Source organism: Nuphar pumila, chromosome 11 (genome assembly GCF_984573655.1).
Source record: "Nuphar pumila chromosome 11, dmNupPumi1.hap1.1, whole genome shotgun sequence".
NCBI classification, from domain to species: Eukaryota; Viridiplantae; Streptophyta; class Magnoliopsida; order Nymphaeales; family Nymphaeaceae; genus Nuphar; species Nuphar pumila.
The window spans coordinates 44,614,021-44,633,706 of NC_143259.1; positions in this window are offsets into that span (position 1 = coordinate 44,614,021).

Sequence of the window (19,686 nt, forward strand, 5' to 3'; positions counted from 1 at the left end):
ATGAGCTATTATATCTTGTCAAAATGTCTTTTTCATAAATGCTTGTAAGAAAGTACAATTAATGCTTTTGAAATCATGAGCTATTATATCTTGTCAAAATATCTTTTTCATAAATGCTTGTAGGAAGTACAATGATTTGTTTCAAAAAGGTGTTTTTGAAATGCTACAATATACATAACGTATCCTTTTATGAAAGCTTAACTTTTTGTAAATAAATGGCTTGTATGATTTCAAAGCATATAGTCTAATATGAAATATGCATGCTTCTGAAGGTTCTGTTACATATGACTCTAAAGAAGAAAAAAATCTTCATCTTGAGGAAGCCGATCTTCTTGGATAATCTCTATGAATGTATGGCCCATCAAGCTTTTTCTTCAAAGTAGTATGATTGCATCAAATAGTTGCACTTGATCAAGTTGTTTTCACTCTTCTTAAGTGAAATAACCTTGCATCAAATACTCGTTAAATACATAGCACATCATATCCAGTCATACTATAACATATTCAGTTTCACATATGAAAGCATATCATATTTATCATATCTCATGAAAGCATATCATGTATTTATCATGTATCATATATATGCATCATGAAAGCATATCATATTTATCATGTATCATCAAAACATAGTTTCTGAACATTCTCCCCCTTTTTGATGATGACAATATATGCTCCCCCTGTCACTAAGCCATATATATTATGATGATTTAAATATGATATCAGAAATAAAAAATGCATAGAAATGGTAATCATAAAAAACACCAGAATTAACATAAAAAAGTTTGTGTATACTTCATGTGTATGAGATAAAGTGTTAAACGTTTTTCTCCTACATAGGCGAGGTAAGTTTTCTCTCCCTCTTTGTCATTGACAAAAAGGTGGGATCAAAGTCGAAGAGTTAATATTATAGATCAGGTTGAAGCAAGTTGAAGACAACAAGTCAAGAAATGGATTTCAAATAATACATGGGGTGATCCATTGTTTTGAGACAGAGTAAAGAAGGAAGTGAGTTCAATTCATGTGAGAGAGATGAATAGAGATAAAGTAATGTCATGATTGCTTATTTAATATATAAATAGTTTTTATGGATACACATGAAAGGAAATAGGTCATAGGGTGATCATGTGATGTGTACTTTGAAAGATATGACATTTTTGAAAGAAAAGAATGACTTAAAAAATGTTTTATGATTAATGTGTTTTCATATTTATAATTTTTATGAGTATACGTAAATATGAGGACACACTTTGACTTTGAATAGTGGTAAGAGAGATGATGAGACAAAAAGAGAAAGAGTCAAAAATATATTCGAAAAGAATAAGAATTGATAAATGATAGATAAAAAAAATAAGAATAGACATGGAGGAGTCGGATTCAAAAATCTAAAATATATAATAAAAAAATGTATTCGAGAGATGAAATGAGGAGACAAAAGATATTCATGAGTGAAGAGTAATAATTGCTTATATAAGAGGTATTTTTATGGATATGCGTGGAAGGAGTAAGAGTAGACATAAAGAAAAGTGAGATGACATATATGGATTTTCGAGTAGGATAGGAATAAAAAAACAAGAAAAAAAATTCATGATTGATATGAGATGAAAGACATAAAATAAAGTTATGATTGACATGAATTAATGTTTATTTGATAAACATATTTTTAAAGAAACTCAATTGGAGGAAGTTCATAGTTTTTTAAGAATAAAGTTAAGTTTTAAACTAGTAAAGGAGTCAAAATCACGGATTGAAAAGAATGGAGGCTCAATTCGTATGAGAGAGAGATAGAAGGATGGTACTAAAGGTACTAATGAGAATAAAAAAAAATGAAGGACAAGTTTTTCGAATATTTTTTCATAAAAGGTGTGAAGGATGAAAGGACGATAATAGATTGTACTTAGGATATGATATAACAGATGATGTAGTAAGATTTTACGTGAAATATGACAGCTTGATTTTGAAAAAGGTGGTGAAGAAAATAAGAAGGATAAACACTCGATTTATTTACCATAAAGTTTAGTGAAGTGTCTTAATAGGAGGAAAGGAAGTCATGAAAAGGGATATATCACTTGAAAAAATAACATAAGTGAGTAACACAATATCATGTTGAATCTCGGATAGCTTATCGTAAGAGAGGTTTTCACAAGAAGACAAAAGTGATAAAAGGTGTTATGAGATGAGTGATGTGAACAGAGTCATGATAGCTTTACTTAATATTAATTTTTCTTATGGATATGAGTGAAAAGGAAATAGGACAAGGAGTTATTATTGATGTGTACTTGAAAGATGACAAGTTGAAAGACATAAAGAATGTGTCATGATGAATGTGTTTTTATGAGTGTTTAGAGTATACGTGAATATAGTTTGACTTTGAATAGTGAAAAAAATAAAAACATTGATAAGAAGAAAAATAAGATTTTAATAGAACTCATAAGAAGTTTTAGTCTTAATGAATGTGATTAATTATAAGTCACTTAGTTTGCATATTCCTAGTTCTCTTCTAATTCGTGTAAAGTCTTCATGTTTCAATGGTTTAGTGAATATGTTTGCTAATTGTTTATTAGTGGGTATAAATTTCAGTTTGATTATATTGTTTAGAACTTGTTCTCTTAAAAAGTGGTGTCTAATTTGAATGTGTTTAGTTTGAGTGTAAAATAGAAAAGTTTTAAGTCTCGTACCACGCACGAGGTGCTTGTTTTAATCCATATAAAGCACGTTTTAGTTTAAAAAATGATCAGGAAATTGTTCATTTTCAAAACCTGGAGGTTGTTTTACATAAACTTGTTCATTTATAAAACCATTTAGAAAAACACTTTTATCATTCATTTGATATAGTTTAAAATCCATATAGCTTGCATATGCTAAAAACATTCTTATAGATTCATGTCTAGCAACAAGAGCAAATGTTTTATCAAAGTCAATACCTTCCTCCTGATTGTATCCTTGAGCCACTAGCCTTGCCTTGTTTCTTACAACATTACCTGATTCAACCAGCTTATTTCTGAAGATCCATCTTGTCCCAATGATTTGATGATCTTTTGGTTTTGGTACAAGATCCCACACATCATTTCTTTGGAACTGGTTAAGTTCTTTAGTCATTGCTAGCATCCAGAACTCGTCTATGATGGCTTCATCAATCTTTTTAGGTTCAAGTTGAGAAATGAAGGCCATATTTGCAATATGTTCCAACTGAGCTCTTGTTTGAACCCCCTTGGCCAGGTCTCCCAAAATTTGCTTTTGAGGATGATCTCTGATTTCAGCAAATGTTCTTTGATGATCATCTTCATTAGATTCAACTGTGTTATCTAAAAGAAAATCTGTACTTTCAAGATCATCATCATTAGTCTTATTATGAACAGATTGACCAATAGATTCATTAAAACTGACATGCATAGATTCTTCAATAGTATTAGTATTCTTATTGAAATATAGCATGCAGTATTAACAACTTCAGCCCAAAAATATTTAGCAAGATTGTTATGTTGAAGCATAGTTCTGACAGATTCTTGAGGGATTCTATTCTTTCTTTCTACTACACCATTTTGAGGTGCAGCTCTAGGAAAGGCAAAGTTATGTGAAATACCATGCAAGTTACAAAAAAAAGATCATTATCAAGTTTTCCTCCACGGTCACTACGAATTTTAACAATTGAAGAGGATTTTTCATATTGTATTTTTTTCATAAAATTTCAATTTCACAAAACATATTACTTTTGTTTTTCAAAAATATTACCGAGGTGAATCTTGAGTAATCATCAATAATGACAAAAGCATATTTATTATGATTAAGACAAGCTACCCTAGAAGGACAAAAAAGATCCAGGTGAAAAAGCTCTAAAGGTCTTTTACTTGACACAACATTCTTTGATTTGAAGGATGATTTTGACAATTTTCCTAATTGACAAGCATCACAAAAAATAGTCTCTTTTAAATGGTATTTTAGGTAACTCACGAACCAAGTTATTTTTAGCCATTTTAGAGATATATTTAAAGTTAACATGTCCCATTCTCATATGCCATAAATTTTGAGAGTCATTATTTACTTATGAGACAATGTTCAGTAATATTATCTAAGTATAATTCATATACATTATTTTTCTTTATACTTTTTAAAACAATATTTTCGTTTGTGTCCACTATGAGGCATGCATCATGTTTAAAACTGACATTATATCCTATGTCACACATTTGACTAATGCTTAAGAGATTGTGTTTTAAACCTTTAACAAGGAGAACATCTTTGATAAGAGGTTTATCGATATTACCAATATTGCCAATACCAATTATCAAACCTTTGTTGTTATCTCCAAAGGTGACATTTCCTCCTTCTTTATGATGAAGAACAGTAAAAAGATCTGGATGTCCTGTCATATGTTTTGAACATCTACTGTCTGATATCCATTTGTTCTTCTTTTTCAATGCCTGCAATATATCAAGTAGAAACTCTTTTTGGTACCCGATCGGGTCCTTTTTTGTTAGATTTTGGAACCCATATCCACTTTGATTTGGGTTTATCTATAATCATAGAGGAGTGCATGGAATTGAAATTATAATACTCCTGCTTAGGTTCAATAGAACCTTTGACAAAAGTGGTATTTTGATTCATACAAGAAGGTTTACTATAATGAGACTTACTAATACCATTCTTGTAAAAAGAGAATTTTTGAGAGGAAAGAAGTTTGTCCAGGTTCTCTTTTCCTTTGGTAAACTTGAAAACCGTTTTCATAAGATTTTCAGTTTTACTTTTTAATTCTGAAATTTCTACTTGAAGATTTTTAGTCTTGAAGCTAGTAGAAGAGATTTCAGAAGTGAGCATAAAATTTTTCTTTTTCAACTCAGAATTTTCAATACTGAGTTTTTCATTTTTCTGGGAAAGCTCTAAATTCTCGGATTTTAAAACTTTGTTTTTGAGAATTATTTTTTTGGATTCTTCAAAAAGTTCTTGAAAAGCATTTTGAAGTTCTTCAAAAGAAAAGTCAGAAGTTTCACTTACAAAGCTTTCTTCTACCATGAAGCACATGTTTGCAGTTTCAGCTTCATCATCACTTGACTCTTCACTGGTGGATGGTTCTGAATCATCCCATTGAGCATGTAGAGCCTTTTTCTTGAAGAACCTCTTCTTTGGTTCCTCGATTTTGGATTTTCTTTTTAGGAGAGGACAGTCACGTCTTACGTGAGCTGGCTTGTTGCATTGATAGCACATAGTCTCTTCTTTTTTATCTTGCTTTTCTTTGAGCTTTTTGGAAAACCTGTCCTTTCTCATGAAGCATTGGAATCTTCGGGTAAGAAGAGCATTTTCAGAATCTTTTTCTGAATCATCATCCTCTGAGAGAGTTGAGAAGGCAAGATTTTTCTGTGTAGGTTGTTCTTCTTCCCTTCTTTCCTTTATATGAACTTCATAGGCCATAAGATTGCCTATTAAGTCATTCAGAGTAAGCTTGGAAAGATCTTGGGCTTCTTTAATAGATGTAGTCTTTTTCTCCCAGTCAGTTGTGAGAGATCTCAAGATCTTTTTTACCTTATCAGTCTGGGAATGAGTTTCTCCCAAAGATTTAAGATCATTGGTGATATTGGTGAATCTAGTGAACATTTCAGTAATGGTTTCATCTTTGATCATCTTGAAAAGTTCGTATTTTCGAACCAATGATGAGATCTTAGCTTCTTTTACTCTGTTTGTTCCCTCATGAATAACTTCCAGAGAATGCCAAATATCATGAGCAAAATCACAGATGGATATTCTGTTAAATTCATTTTGGTCTATGGCACAGTATAAATCATTCATGGCTTTTGCATTTAAGTTTGCCATTTTTCTTTCTTCATCAGTCCATGAAGAGTAGTCTGATGTAGGAGAAGAATATGGATATTCTACGATATTCCATACAGCAAAATCTACAGACTTGAGAAATATGATCATTCTACATTTCCAGTAGCCATAGTTAGTGCCATTAAAAATAGGAGGGCGAGATGAGTGTTGACCTTCGATATCACGAGCATAAGAGGTTGATGCCATTTTTGTGTCGGAAGACTTGTTATGTCGAAACCAGCAGAACCTGCTCTGATACCAAATGAAATTCCACTAGAGGGTGGGTGAATAGTGATATACGATGCAGATCGATAAAATAAAAAATAAGGCAATAAGGCACAACACAATAAACATAGGATTTATACTGATTCGGCCGAGTTACTGACCTACATCCAGTCCCCAAGTAAAACACTTGAGCCTTCCACTATAACATCCGAGTCACCGGATAAATAGTACAACACCCTTTTCCTCAGAGGTCTATTTCTCTCAGCAAAGAAGGGAAACACCCTCTTCCTCAGAGGTCTACTTCTCTCAACAGAGAAGGGAAACACCCTCTTCCTCAGAGGTCTACTTCTCTCAACAGAGAAGGGAAAACACCCTCTTCCTTAGAGGTCTACTTCTCTCAACAGAGAAGGAAAACACCCTCTTCCTCAGAGGTCTACTTCTCTCAACAGAGAAGGGATACAACAGAGATCAGAAAGTTACAACACTTTCCTATAGAACCTTCAGAATGATATGCAGAGTATGAATGCACGTATGAAGATTCTCAGAATGATCTTTTTCTTTTCTTACACACTATTGTATTTTTCTCAGAGCTTTTCTTGACTTTTTCTCTTTGTTTTTCTCTTTTTTTTCTAAGCTCTTTTCTCAGAGTGTCGAGCAGGAATTTTTCTCGTTGAAAGCTTGCTTGTTTTTTCACACTGTTGTGTTTATATATATATAGTCTTTAGAAAACTAGTCGTTGTCTTTTTGAAATGATTGTCCTTTTGGGATATGAGAAGTCAGGTCATTTCAAAAACAACTTAGTGTGAAAAAGATAAGTGTACTATATGGCTTTTTCAAAAAGTCTTCTTTCCATACGAAGCATTTTTGGAGTACACTATTCGTTGGTGTATTTTAAATGTGTTATTCTTTGTATTAGGTCTTTTCTCATAATAAATGTTCTGTAAGATTTTTGAACGTTGAAGTGTAGTTTATCATGTAGTTTTGTCTTTACTCAATTTAATGGTTTGTAGTACATTGAACGTTGGAATATATTCTATCATGTAATTTTGTCTTTAGTCAATTTAATGAATATTAGTATATTAATATTTTTTTTACAAGTCGTCACTTATAATAAATGTATGTAAGTGTGATAAATGTTTGTTGAGTACCTTATTTATAAATGGTCATTTCTTAAAAGCTTTTTGGAATAGCATTTAATGTTTACAAAAAGAATGATGACTTTAAGTAAGTCGACATTCTTGAGTGTGGGTTTTATTTATAAATAAATAGTCATTTCTCAAATGCTTTTTGAGGTGACATTTAATGCTTAAAGAAATAAATGTTCATTTCTTATTTTAATAAAATAATATTTATTTTCTCAAATCGTCAATTCTAAAATGAATGGTTGTGAAGTACACTAAATGCTTGAGTAATACTTATATTACAAATAGTCATTTCTCAAATAAATGCTTGTGTATTATCTTTTCATAATTTGTCTTTTCTTACATAAATGTTTATGTATTATGAACCAAATTTTCTTACGTAAAAATTTGTGTATTATGAACTAATGCATTTTGTCTTTTCTTACATAAATGCTTATGTATTATGAACCAATACATCTTTTCATAATTTGTCTTTTCTTACATAAATGTTTATGTATTATGAACCAAAATTTCTTACGTAAATGTTTGTGTGTTATGAATTAATTCATTTTGTCTTTTTCTTTCATATTTGAAATCATTAGCTTTTATATCTTTTCAAGTTGTCTTTTTCATAAATGCATGTTAGAAGGTACAATTAATGCTTTTGAAATCATGAGCTATTATATCTTGTCAAAATGTCTTTTTCATAAATGCTTGTAAGAAAGTACAATTAATGCTTTTGAAATCATGAGCTATTATATCTTGTCAAAATATCTTTTTCATAAATGCTTGTAGGAAGTACAATGATTTGTTTCAAAAAGGTATTTTTGAAATGCTACAATATACATAACGTATCCTTTTATGAAAGCTTAACTTTTTGTAAATAAATGGCTTGTATGATTTCAAAGCATATAGTCTAATATGAAATATGCATGCTTCTGAAGGTTCTGTTACATATGATTCTAAAGAAGAAAAAAATCTTCATCTTGAGGAAGCCGATCTTCTTGGATAATCTCTATGAATGTATGGCCCATCAAGCTTTTTCTTCAAAGTAGTATGATTGCATCAAATAGTTGCACTTGTTCAAGTTGTCTTCACTCTTCTTAAGTGAAATAACCTTGCATCAAATACTCGTTAAATACATAGCACATCATATTCAGTCATACTATAACATATTCAGTTTCACATATGAAAGCATATCATATTTATCATATCTCATGAAAGCATATCATGTATTTATCATGTATCATATATATGCATCATGAAAGCATATCATATTTATCATGTATCATCAAAACATAGTTTCTCAACAGTCTCTTCTTTAGAATGTCTAGTTTATGCATGTCAATATTCATAAATTTTCATCGCCTTTTCATCTATCATTTGGATAAAAAACCATAACCCTATCTATTTTCTCTGATAGGCTTTTCACAGGTTTTGAATTAACTTGTTTGGATTGGATCTCCCCAATGAGAGATCATTTTTTAGATATATAAATTGGATATTTCTCTTTTATATGTCTAGTTTATCTCTATAAATTTTTATCAACCGTTATGGACTTTTCATGTTTGAGTCTGTTCGAAAATCAGAACCCTATCATTTTGCCTCATTAAGTCTTACTTAAATTTTGTCTCGACTTATTTATATTAGCTCTCTCTAATGAAAACTCATTTTCAGAATCTGTAAAAAGGATTTTATTCTATTTTGAGTCTAGTTTATTCATGTAAAGTTCATAAACTTTTATTCTCATTTGATATTCCAAATTGTCTAAAAACCAAGACTGGTTACAGAATTTCAAAATCGGTAAGAGGTCTATTTCCTGTTTGGAAATAGTGACTTTCCAAAGTCACCATTTCCAAACCAGGATTGAATTTTCAATTCTGTAATTTGGAGTTATTTTCTGATTGAATTTAAAAACTTATACCATAAATTTTAGAGAAATTGAATTGGTTTAGCCTCTAAAACTTTAAAATTACAGAAACTTGTCTGCTAAAAATGCAATTCCCTATTGCTAAACTTTATGTTCTGTTGTTTTAATCATATCTCGAGTTTTAAAAATGATTTTCAAGTTCTGTAAAAGAAAAATGTTTCTCTTATGTGTCATGAATCCATTGATTCATTTTCAGCTTAATTTTAGTTGTTTTAGACCTTCATTCATTTGAAATACTTTGATAGGGTCTACTTCTTAAATCCTGATTTTATAAAATCTTGTTTTAATTGAATAAAAAGCCATAATTCAGATTCTTCTTCAAACTTCTCTTACATTTTTCAATTCTAGAGTCTTTCTAAGGTTATTAGGAGTCTCCATATCAATTTTTATAAATTTCTATGCTCATTTGACCCTTCATCCATTTCATTTTTCAAAACTAATTTTGTAAAAAGGCATTGTTTTGTTAAAATGAAGATAAATTGGGCATTTTAACACTTTTAAATTCAATTTTCAAACACAATTCATATATTTCACGAATTGAAAATATCTTTTATCAACTTAGAATGCCTTACCTTTATTTTAAACAAAATCTGGAGTTTATTTTGTTTTATTTCAATCCATTGCAATATATTTTCATAAAATCCTCAATTTCAAAGTTAAATTCATTTTAAACTCAAGTTTTAAAATGAATTTAGATGTTTTAAACCTCAATTTCAAAAAATTGAAACTCCAAAAATATATTTTCAAAATTCTTTTGCAAAGGCCATGCATCATTTGCATTTTATTTTGATTTTCCCTTATTTTTTGGGGGCATAAAAGCTAATTTGGATATTTTCTTCAATTTTTCAATAATTAATGAAAATTCATAAATGCCTACATTTATTTCTAAAATGTTTGATAATTTTACAGGAATTTTTATTTTTATTTTTAATTTTCAATTATTATAATTAATTCAAGGGTTGTAATAATTCAAATAATGTGAATTTACTTTATGCTTAGTTTAGAATGAATGAACATATAAATTAATTCCATATTAATGTGTTGCATTTTATTTTTCTTTATTTTTAAATACACTATAGAAAACATGAATGACATGTGCATCATTTAATAAAGAATAAATAAAACTAAGTAAAGTTTGTATTTACGACCATAGTCAAAATACAAATAATACTTAGAATTTTTATTCTTTATTAAATAAAAAAATTAACCTACACTCTTAGGTCAATTTCAAAAATCAATTTCTCTTTTCTTTCTTTATTAGAATTTAAATAAAGATTAATTTAAAGTATATTTGTGGCCATAGTCATGAATATATAAAAATTAATCTTATTTTAATTCTATAAAGGCACAAAATCTCTTTTTCTTCTTTATTAGAATTTTAATAAAGATTAATTTAAAATATATTTGTGGCCATAGTTATGAATATATGGAAATCAATCTTGTTTTAATTCTATAAAGTATAAAATTCTTTTCAAATTTAAATGATTATTCAAAAAAATAGCATATTCATCATTTAAGGTAGAATTGCATCATTATTTTTCGTTATCCAAATAGTTTTTGATTTTCCAAGTAATTTTTAAAATAAATTTCAAAAATAAATTTCAAAGTTATTTTCATTCTCAAATTTAGAATTATTTTCCAATTTCATTTTTGAAATTCCAAATCATTTATAAATCAAAAGTATTTTCAAAATCCAAGTATTTTTCAAATATTTTCCATGTTAATTTTCAAAACATTTTTTTCCAAAAAGTAAATTTTAGTTCTTAAACCTTTTAAATTCTATTTCAATTTTAAATATTAATTTCAATTCTCTATTCAAATCTCAAATTTCAATCTTTATTTTAACTCTCCCGTTTTGAATTTTATTTTAATTATCAATTTTAACTTTAATTCCAAAATAAATTTTGAATTTCATTCAAATTTCCAATTCTAAATTCCAGTTTCATCTTCAAATTTCAAATTCAATTTTCAAATTCAATTACATTTTCAATCTCAAATTTTAATTTCTCAATTTTAAATTTTTAAAAATTCAAAGTTCAATTTCAATTTCCAAATTCAATTCTAGTTCTGATTTTTAATTTCAATTTTAAATTCCAAATTCAATTTCAAATTCCAAAATTGATTTATAAATTCAATTTTGATTTAAAAAAAATCAATTCCAAATTCAAAGTCGATTTTAATTTTCAATTTCAATCTTAATTTTGAATCCATTTCAAATGTTAATTTTAAACTCCAACTTTCTTTTCTCGATTTCAACCTTTTAATTTCACCTTTGAACTTCAATCCTTAGATTTTTAATCTTAAAATTCAATTTCAAACTCTGATTTCCATTTCAAAATTCAATTTCTATTTTAGATTCAAATTCAATTCTAAATTCTAATTTTGACTTCAATTTCATTTCAGTTCCAATTATCCAATTCAAATTCAGTTTTTAAAACTTTAAAATCATTTCCTAAAGGATATTTTCAAATCCATTTCAAAATCACTTGGAAAATCTAGATTTTTGAAATATTTTCAAAGCATACATATTTTCAAGTATAAAATCATAGCACAAGCATGATTTTTTGTGCATTTCTAGGATTTAGAATAATTTCTTAGACAAATTTAGGTAAAGTAAAGGCATAACATTCGATCATTGGTTCAATTACTCCTAATAAAGCTGTCAGGAATGGTTGAACCTCGTATCGATGAGTGATCCCTGCCTCTCCATTTTCTCACATTTTCTAAAAATGGAGGTGAGTTATTTTTCAAAATCTTTTCAAAAGGTCAAGTGGACCTTTGTGAGAGTTTTTCCTTCCTAAAGAATCACAGTTTTGGCGACCGTGATGGGACTCGTCTTCATCTGGTCAAATTTATGCCTTTGCCTTGCTTAAAATTGATTAAGTTATTATCCTTTAAAATGTCAGCTTCATTTTCATGCAAACCTTAGGAGCCTAGACTCTGACCCAGCTGACATTATGCATATAGGTTTAAGTATGGTTTGATAAAACTAAATTGAGGAGATTTATTCATGTTCACTTAGACTTAGGTCTAATACAACCCTCCTCAATATAGGGATTGAATGCAAACAATGTATGCAAGTGTATGCTTCTTACAAATTTTCAAAATTCTATCTCTTTAGGACTTTGCATTAGAGACATCTGATTTCTTGCTTAATTGATCATATTTCTAAAAACATATCCTACCTATGTTGTCCCGGTCTTCATGTTGCTAGGCTTTCTCACTAAACCATAGTTCGGGACAAAGCCTCACAACTGGGCCAATTATTTGGGCTAATACCCTCCGTGCCACGTACTAAGGGCCATAGTTCAAAGTATATTAGTAGGTGCTCAAGGATGTTGGAAAACCGTTACCTTAGAACCAGAGATATTCTTATTCCATGTACTTCGAGCTTCAGCCCGAGTATATCAATATATCTTAATTGGATTCAGATGATCTAAACCTTAGAGTTAGGATTAAGGTCCTACAAGTTTTTTTTTCAAATATTGCATATTAAAGTCAGCTTCTTAGGGAGTGTTGTTTGTGCATCCTTGTTTGTATAGCTCTGATGTAATTCTGTAATTCTTATTTAATTTCTTATGTCTTTACATCTTTAGAATAATTTTTCAAACCCCGAGTATTTCTTTCGAAATTTCTCCTCTATTTTTCAAAAAACCCAGGTGTATATTTTCTCTTTTTGTTATTTTTTCAAATCATTTTTTTTAAAAACCTGAAAATCCTTTTCTAAAATTTCTCTTGACTTTAAAAAAACTCCAGGTATGTATCTTTTCTTCCTTCTGGATCTCTATTTCTTCAATTCTGCCTTCTGTTTTACAAAGTCCTACATTTCGTCTAATCCTTTCTATTTTTTAGTCTCAGTGTTATCCAATGGCATCTGTTTCACTTGATACTATCTTTCCCAAAGACCATATCTCATACAAGATAAGGCAAGGGTTCCTGGATCATTGAGTCATTCACACCTATCCTTTCTTTTCTCGTTGGTACTATTCTTGGTTTACCAACTTCTCGTGTATGTTTCCAGACCACCTGGATGACTACGAATTAGAGCTGACATCAATAGTGGACAGGCAGACTGTCAACAAAAATCTGATTCAAGCTCTGGTAGAACGATGGAATCCTCATACCTACACATTTTGGTTTCCATGGGGAGAGATGACTCTGCTGATGAATGGGTTTAATGACATCATGGGATTACCAGAACCAGCTGGTCAGCCAGATGATCCCATCGAACAACAATTCCTGATCAATGTCAAAGGACTAGATATTCGAGATGCCTTAGCCAGAGTGACCGAGAGTAGATCTTGGCCACTCATCGAAGCCAATGGGAACCAATTCGTTGATTTATTCGAGCTCGATCACAAGTATGGGGTGTAATAATCGCAATTTTCCATTAAAAATTTTAGTATTTTAGGCATAATATGGGCGGATCTGGGCACAGATCCAAGTTTCGGATCCAGAACCCATACCTATGTGATACTTCTTATACCTATAAACCTATTTAAATATCAATATATGTAAATAAGAAAAAATATATATATATATCATTAAGTAGGGTTTTGGATCCAACTATGGATCCACATTTTTAAAGAAGACCCGGATCCAACACGTTGTTGGATCCCAAGTGCGGGTCGCGGTTCAGACCCAGACCCGGACCCAGCCCACACCCTGCAAAAAGAAAAAAAAATTAAGGGTTAAAAGGGCAACCCGATATGGGTTGCCCGATAAAAAAACATATGGGAAGGGGGAAAACCCCTTCCCCGATAAATCGTGTGTTAGGGTTCAGTTGAACCCTAACACGTCAAGAGTGAGGGAGTTGGGTGGGGGGGGGGGGGGGGGTGGAAACTGCAGCCGCCAGGGGAAGGGGGAAGCTTCCTTCCTTTTCGGGTGGCCACCCTCCTACAAAGGAGGACCCCCGAACCCCTCTTCCATCCCTCTCTCACTATCTCTTTTCCCTCTCTCACACTTATCGGCCTCTCTACCTTTTGGATCGCCCTCCGAGCTCCGGCCTACAGCTTGAAGCCTTTGCCGGGAGAAGCCGACCTCTCCTCTACTGGTGGTGCTGTCAAGGCCGACCCTCCCTCATGGTTTCCGCAACCCCTTCGCCGGAAAATGGTAGGAGTTAAAAAGAGATCAACCTTTCATTGATTGGATAAAATTGATGACAATGACTGAGTATTTTCAAAGACTAACAAAAGGACACAAAAGATTGGGATTGTTTTATCCCTACAAGATGACTGAAATAAAGGAAAAAAAAAACTCTGACATTGTCATTCTTTTGAGTGGTCCGAAAAGGCTTGGTCATGACAGTCGGTTGTTCTTCTTCTCCGTCTTCCACCAGAAGATTCTTATTAATGCAGTCTTGGACGATGTTCTTAAGAATGAAACAATGCTCCATGTCATGCCCTATTGCTAGGTGAAACTTGCAAAACTGTTCTTTGAATCTGGTCATAATTGCTAGAGGATTGATGACTTTTGGTAAACGGATCATATCTCTTGCGAGCATATATTTTAGAACACTCTCGAGTGTCTGGTCTAGAGGGGTGAACTTTCGATCAGTACTCCAGTCCTTGAGCTTCGGTTTTTTCTGATCTTTCTCTTTGTGTTGGGGACTAGATTGGAGAGGCTTATCATTGTTGAACTACTTTCCTTTTAAGCCTTTGAATCCCTCCAAATTGTTATCACGATTATTCTTATTGCCTTTGTTATTGTTGGCAGAAAGAGTGAAGTGAGTCTTCTTCTTGGCATCTTGGCTGATTCTTGCAATGGTAATGCCCTCATAGATCCTGTTCTCCATCCTCATCTCGAGCCATTCGGCTCGTTCAGTGAGCTCGATGAAAGACTTGGAGGGTGAGGTGGAAATAAGACTTCTCGGAGGCTGCGAGAAGTTGTTTAGGATAATCTGGAGCGCATGCTCCTCTAAAATGGGGGTTCTCATTTTGTCGCAGGTGTCTCTCCATCTGCGAATGAAGTATCTAGCTTTCTCATTGTTATTTTGCTTCAAATTGGATAGATGATTTAGTGTTGGCAGAGCTTCAGTGTTGAACAAAAATCGTTCAATAAAAAGGTTAACCACCTTATCGAATTTCTTCAACTCAATGAGGTTGATGTGTTTGACATACCATTTTGCTGTTGTGCATTCTAAACTGCACGGAAAGCATATGAATAAGGCCTTGTTGTCCCTTTTCAACCGACTGCACTTTGCAAAGAACATGGCCAAATGGGCTTTTGGATTACAAGTCCCATCAAACTTAATGAATTTATGAGGAAGGTCTTCCAAGTTGTCATCTCCTTCGAGGACATCATAGAAATCCTCGCTTGTGTATGTTTTCTTGCCTTTGTCCCGTGCTTGGAGATCTTTGACTAAGCAACTCATTTCCCTTAGCTGCAGTTGAACAAGATTGATAATCAGTTGATCTCTCAATTTATTAACTGATCCAGGCTCTGGGATTTGTCTCTTGAATACAGGAGGAATCGACTGAAATGCTTTCTGCTTATCATCGAAGATTTCTTCAGCATAGTCTATTCCCTCTGAAAAGTCATTATATTAAACCTTCTTTTTGGCGATCTTGACTTGCTTTTAGTTTTCTTTTTAGCAGGGAGTTTCTCTGCATTTGCCTCAGCTTGTTCTGACAGCATCTTTGTCATCATCTTCTGAAATAGTTTGTACATAGCTGGATCAATGTCATCTTCTCCTTTCTGACTTTGTTCTCCAATGGAACCTCTTGAACTCATCTCTTCGGTGGTACGCTGGCTATAATGAGATGGAATGGTTTTCTTTCTCGACCTTGTCTGCACCATTCAACAATGCCAAGGTTCTTTGCGAAACAACTGGGATGGTTATGATAAGAAAAGAATTTTAATTAAAAGATAAATCTGGTTGACAATTTGAAAAGGATATCCCATTACCAGGGATTGAGTCATCACAGAAATTAAAATAGGCCTTGTTGCCCAGGAAAGGTCATCAACTCTGATGAAGATGAAGATATTGTTGGAAATTGGGCTGATAAAAATATCCCATATCTATATGAAAGGATAAAAATAATGAAATAATGAAAAAGTAAGGTGAGTAATCAATTTCTCGCTATAATAATTTAGAAGACTTATTAGAAAATACGATGATGAAATTTTGAAAAAGAATAGATGGCAGGATTGAAAAAGTAGCAGGCAAGATCAAAGTAAGGTTGGAAATTCGAGATCCATAAGAAAGGAAGAAAAGAAAGGAAATCACCTAGAATTTTAAAAACCAGAGGATGATTTAGAAAAGGATTTTCAGGGTTTTTAAAAAAGATTGATCTGAAGAAACGAAGAAAGAAGGAAATATACACCTGGGCTTTGATAGTACAAGAGAAATCTTGAAGGAAATACCCAGGGTTTGAGAAAAACAATCCTGGAAAAGGTAAGGAAATATAAGAAACATGCAAACATCACATAATCAAAGTTGTACAACCAAGAATGCACAAACAACACTCCCTAGAAGCTGACTCTAATATGCAAAATTTGAAAGAGTTTGTAGGACCTTAATACTAACTCTAAGGTTTAGATCATTTGAATCCAATCAAGATATGCCGATATACCCAAGCTGAAGCTCGAAGTACGTGGTATAGAAATATCTCCGGTTCTAAGGTAATGGTTCTCCAACATCCTTGAGCGTCTGCCGATATACTTTGGACTATAGCTCTTAGTACGTAGAAAGGGGGGGGGTGTATTAGCTCAAATAAGTGGCCCAATTGTTAGGCTTTTTTCCAAACTATGGTTCAGTGAGAAAGCCCAGCAACGTGAAGACCGGGACAATATAGGTGAGGGATGTTTTTAGAAATATGATCAACATGCAAGAAATTAGATGTCTCTAATGCAAAGTTCTAAAAAGATAGAATTTTGGAAATCATAAAGAAGCACAGACTTGCATACATTGTTTGCATTCAATCCCTAGATTAAGGCAGGTTGTATTTCAAACCGAAGTCTAAGTGAACATGAATAAATCTCTTCAATTTGGTCCTATCAAACCATACTTAAGCCTATATGCATCATGTCAGCTGGGTCAGAATCTAGGCTCCTAAGTTTGCATGAAATGAAGTTGACATTTTAAGGAATAATGACTTAGACAAAATTTAAACAAGGCAAAGGCATAATTTTGACCTGATGAAGACGAGTTCCATCACGGTCACCAAACCTGTGATCGTTGCGAAATTTTTTCCTTTTATTCTTTTTTAGGGGAAGAAAGAGAAAAACTCTCGCAAGGTCTCACTTGACCTTTTGTAAAGATATTTTGAAATTACACATCTTCGTTTTGAAATTTGTGGGAAAATGGGAGCACGAGATTCGCTCGTCGGTATGAGGTTCAACCGTTCCTGGCGCCTTTACCAGGGCTAATCGAACCGAGGATCGAATTTATGCCTTTGACTTGACTAAATTTGTCTAAAAAATTACTCTAAATCCTAGATGCACATAGAATCATGCTTGTGCTATGATTTTGAACATGAAAATATGTATGTTTTTGGAAATGCTTTAAAGATTTGGATTTTTCCAAGTGATTTTGAAATGGATTTGAAAATATCCTTTTAGAAATGACTTTGAAGTTCAGAAATCGATTTTGCCATGAGAAATTGAAATTCGAAATGAATTTAAAAGTTTGAAATTGAATTCAAAGTTAAGAAATTTGAAATCTGAATTGATGGAAAATCAAATTTGGAGTTGATTTTTGAATTTAGAATTGAATTCAGAATCAAACTTGGAATTTTGAAATTGCTTTTTAGAATTGAAATTAAAGATCAGAATTAGATTTGAAATCTAAAATTGAACTTTGAATTTAAAATTGAAGAGTTAAAATCTGAAATTGAAAATGTAATTGAATTTGAAATTTAAGTTGGGAATTAGAAATTGAAATTAAAAAATTGGAATTTAGAATTGGAAATTCAAAATGAAATTTTACTTTTAATTTGAAATAAAATTCGAGAATTGAAATGAGATTAAGAATTGAAATTTGAAAAATAGAAAATTTTGCAATTGACATTTGAATTTCAAGATGAAATTCGAATTTTAGAATTTGAAAATAGAAGATTGAAATTGAAATTGAAATTGAAATTGAAAATGGAATTTGAAATTTAGAATTGAAAATTTGAAGGAAAATAGAAAATTGAAATTGAAATTGAAATTGAAATTGAAATTGAAATTGAAATTGAAATTGAAATTCAAAATTTGGGATTTAAAAAATAGAATATTAGAAATAAAAATTAAAAATTGGAAATTGAAGATGAATATTTGAAATAGGATTTGAAATTGAATAAAATAAAAAATAAGAATTGAAAAATAGCTTTGAATTTTTAAAAATGGAAATAAAAGATGACTTTGAAATTTTGAATGAAAATTGTTTTTTAAAATCATTTCAAAAATCACTTGGAAATTTGAAAATAACTTGAAATAATTAAAAAAAATGATGCAATTCTATCTTAAATGATGAATGTATTTAAAAGAAGTTATTTGAATTGGAATTAAAATCAAACTTTATTCTTTAATAGAATTAAAACAAGATTAAAACTTTAATATATTCATGACTATGGTCACAAACATATTCTAATTTTAATCTTTATCTAAATTTCAATAATGAATGAAATAAATTTTTGTGCCTTTATAGAATTAAAACAAGATTGAATTTTTGTATACTTATGACTATGGCCATGAATATACTTTGATTTAATCTTTATTTTAGATTCTAATAAAGGAAGAAAATGTATTTTGAAATATGAAGATCTTTTAAAAAAAATTGTATTTTAACAAAGAATAACAATTTTAACTATTATTCATATCCCGACTATGGCCGTGAATACGAACTTTACTTAACATTATTTATCCTTTATTAAATGGTGCACGTGCTATTCATGTTTCCATAGTGTTTTTAAGAAATAAAAAAAATATACAACAAATTAAAACAAAGAAAATTAAACTAAGGTGCTCATTCATTGTAAACTAAGCATAAAGTAAATTTCTCATTAATGTATTATTACAACACTTGAATGAATTACATTAATTGAAAAGAAAAACTTTGCAAAATGAACAAAAATGTTAGAAATAAATGTAGGAATTTATGGCTTTTCTTTAATTATTGAAAAATTGAAGAAAAATCCAAGATTTGATTATTTATGCCTTAAAAAATAAAGAAAAATTCATAAACATGTCAAAAAATTATGCAATTTTATATGGATAAACTAAAACTAAAATTAAAGAAAACCATTTTTACGTATTTTGAAAATAAGTTTTCATTAAAGAGGACACATCAAAACAAGTTGAAATGGAGCTTGAGAAATGCTTAAAAGGGAAAAGTGATAGTGTTTCGACTTTTGATCAGAATCGAATATGAAAGTTTTTTAGAAATTTATGAACATTTAGGGAGATAAACTAGACATGTAAATAAAAAATGTATAATTTACAGATCTAGAAAATGATATTCCATAAGGGAGATCTCATCTGATCAATTTGATCAAAAATCTCTAAAATCCTGTGAAAGAAATTTCAATAGGTTTCTAATTTTTTATCTGAATGACAGATGAAAACTTAATGAAAAATTATGAAAATTGACATAAATAAACTAGATATTATAAGGAAAAAACTCCTTTT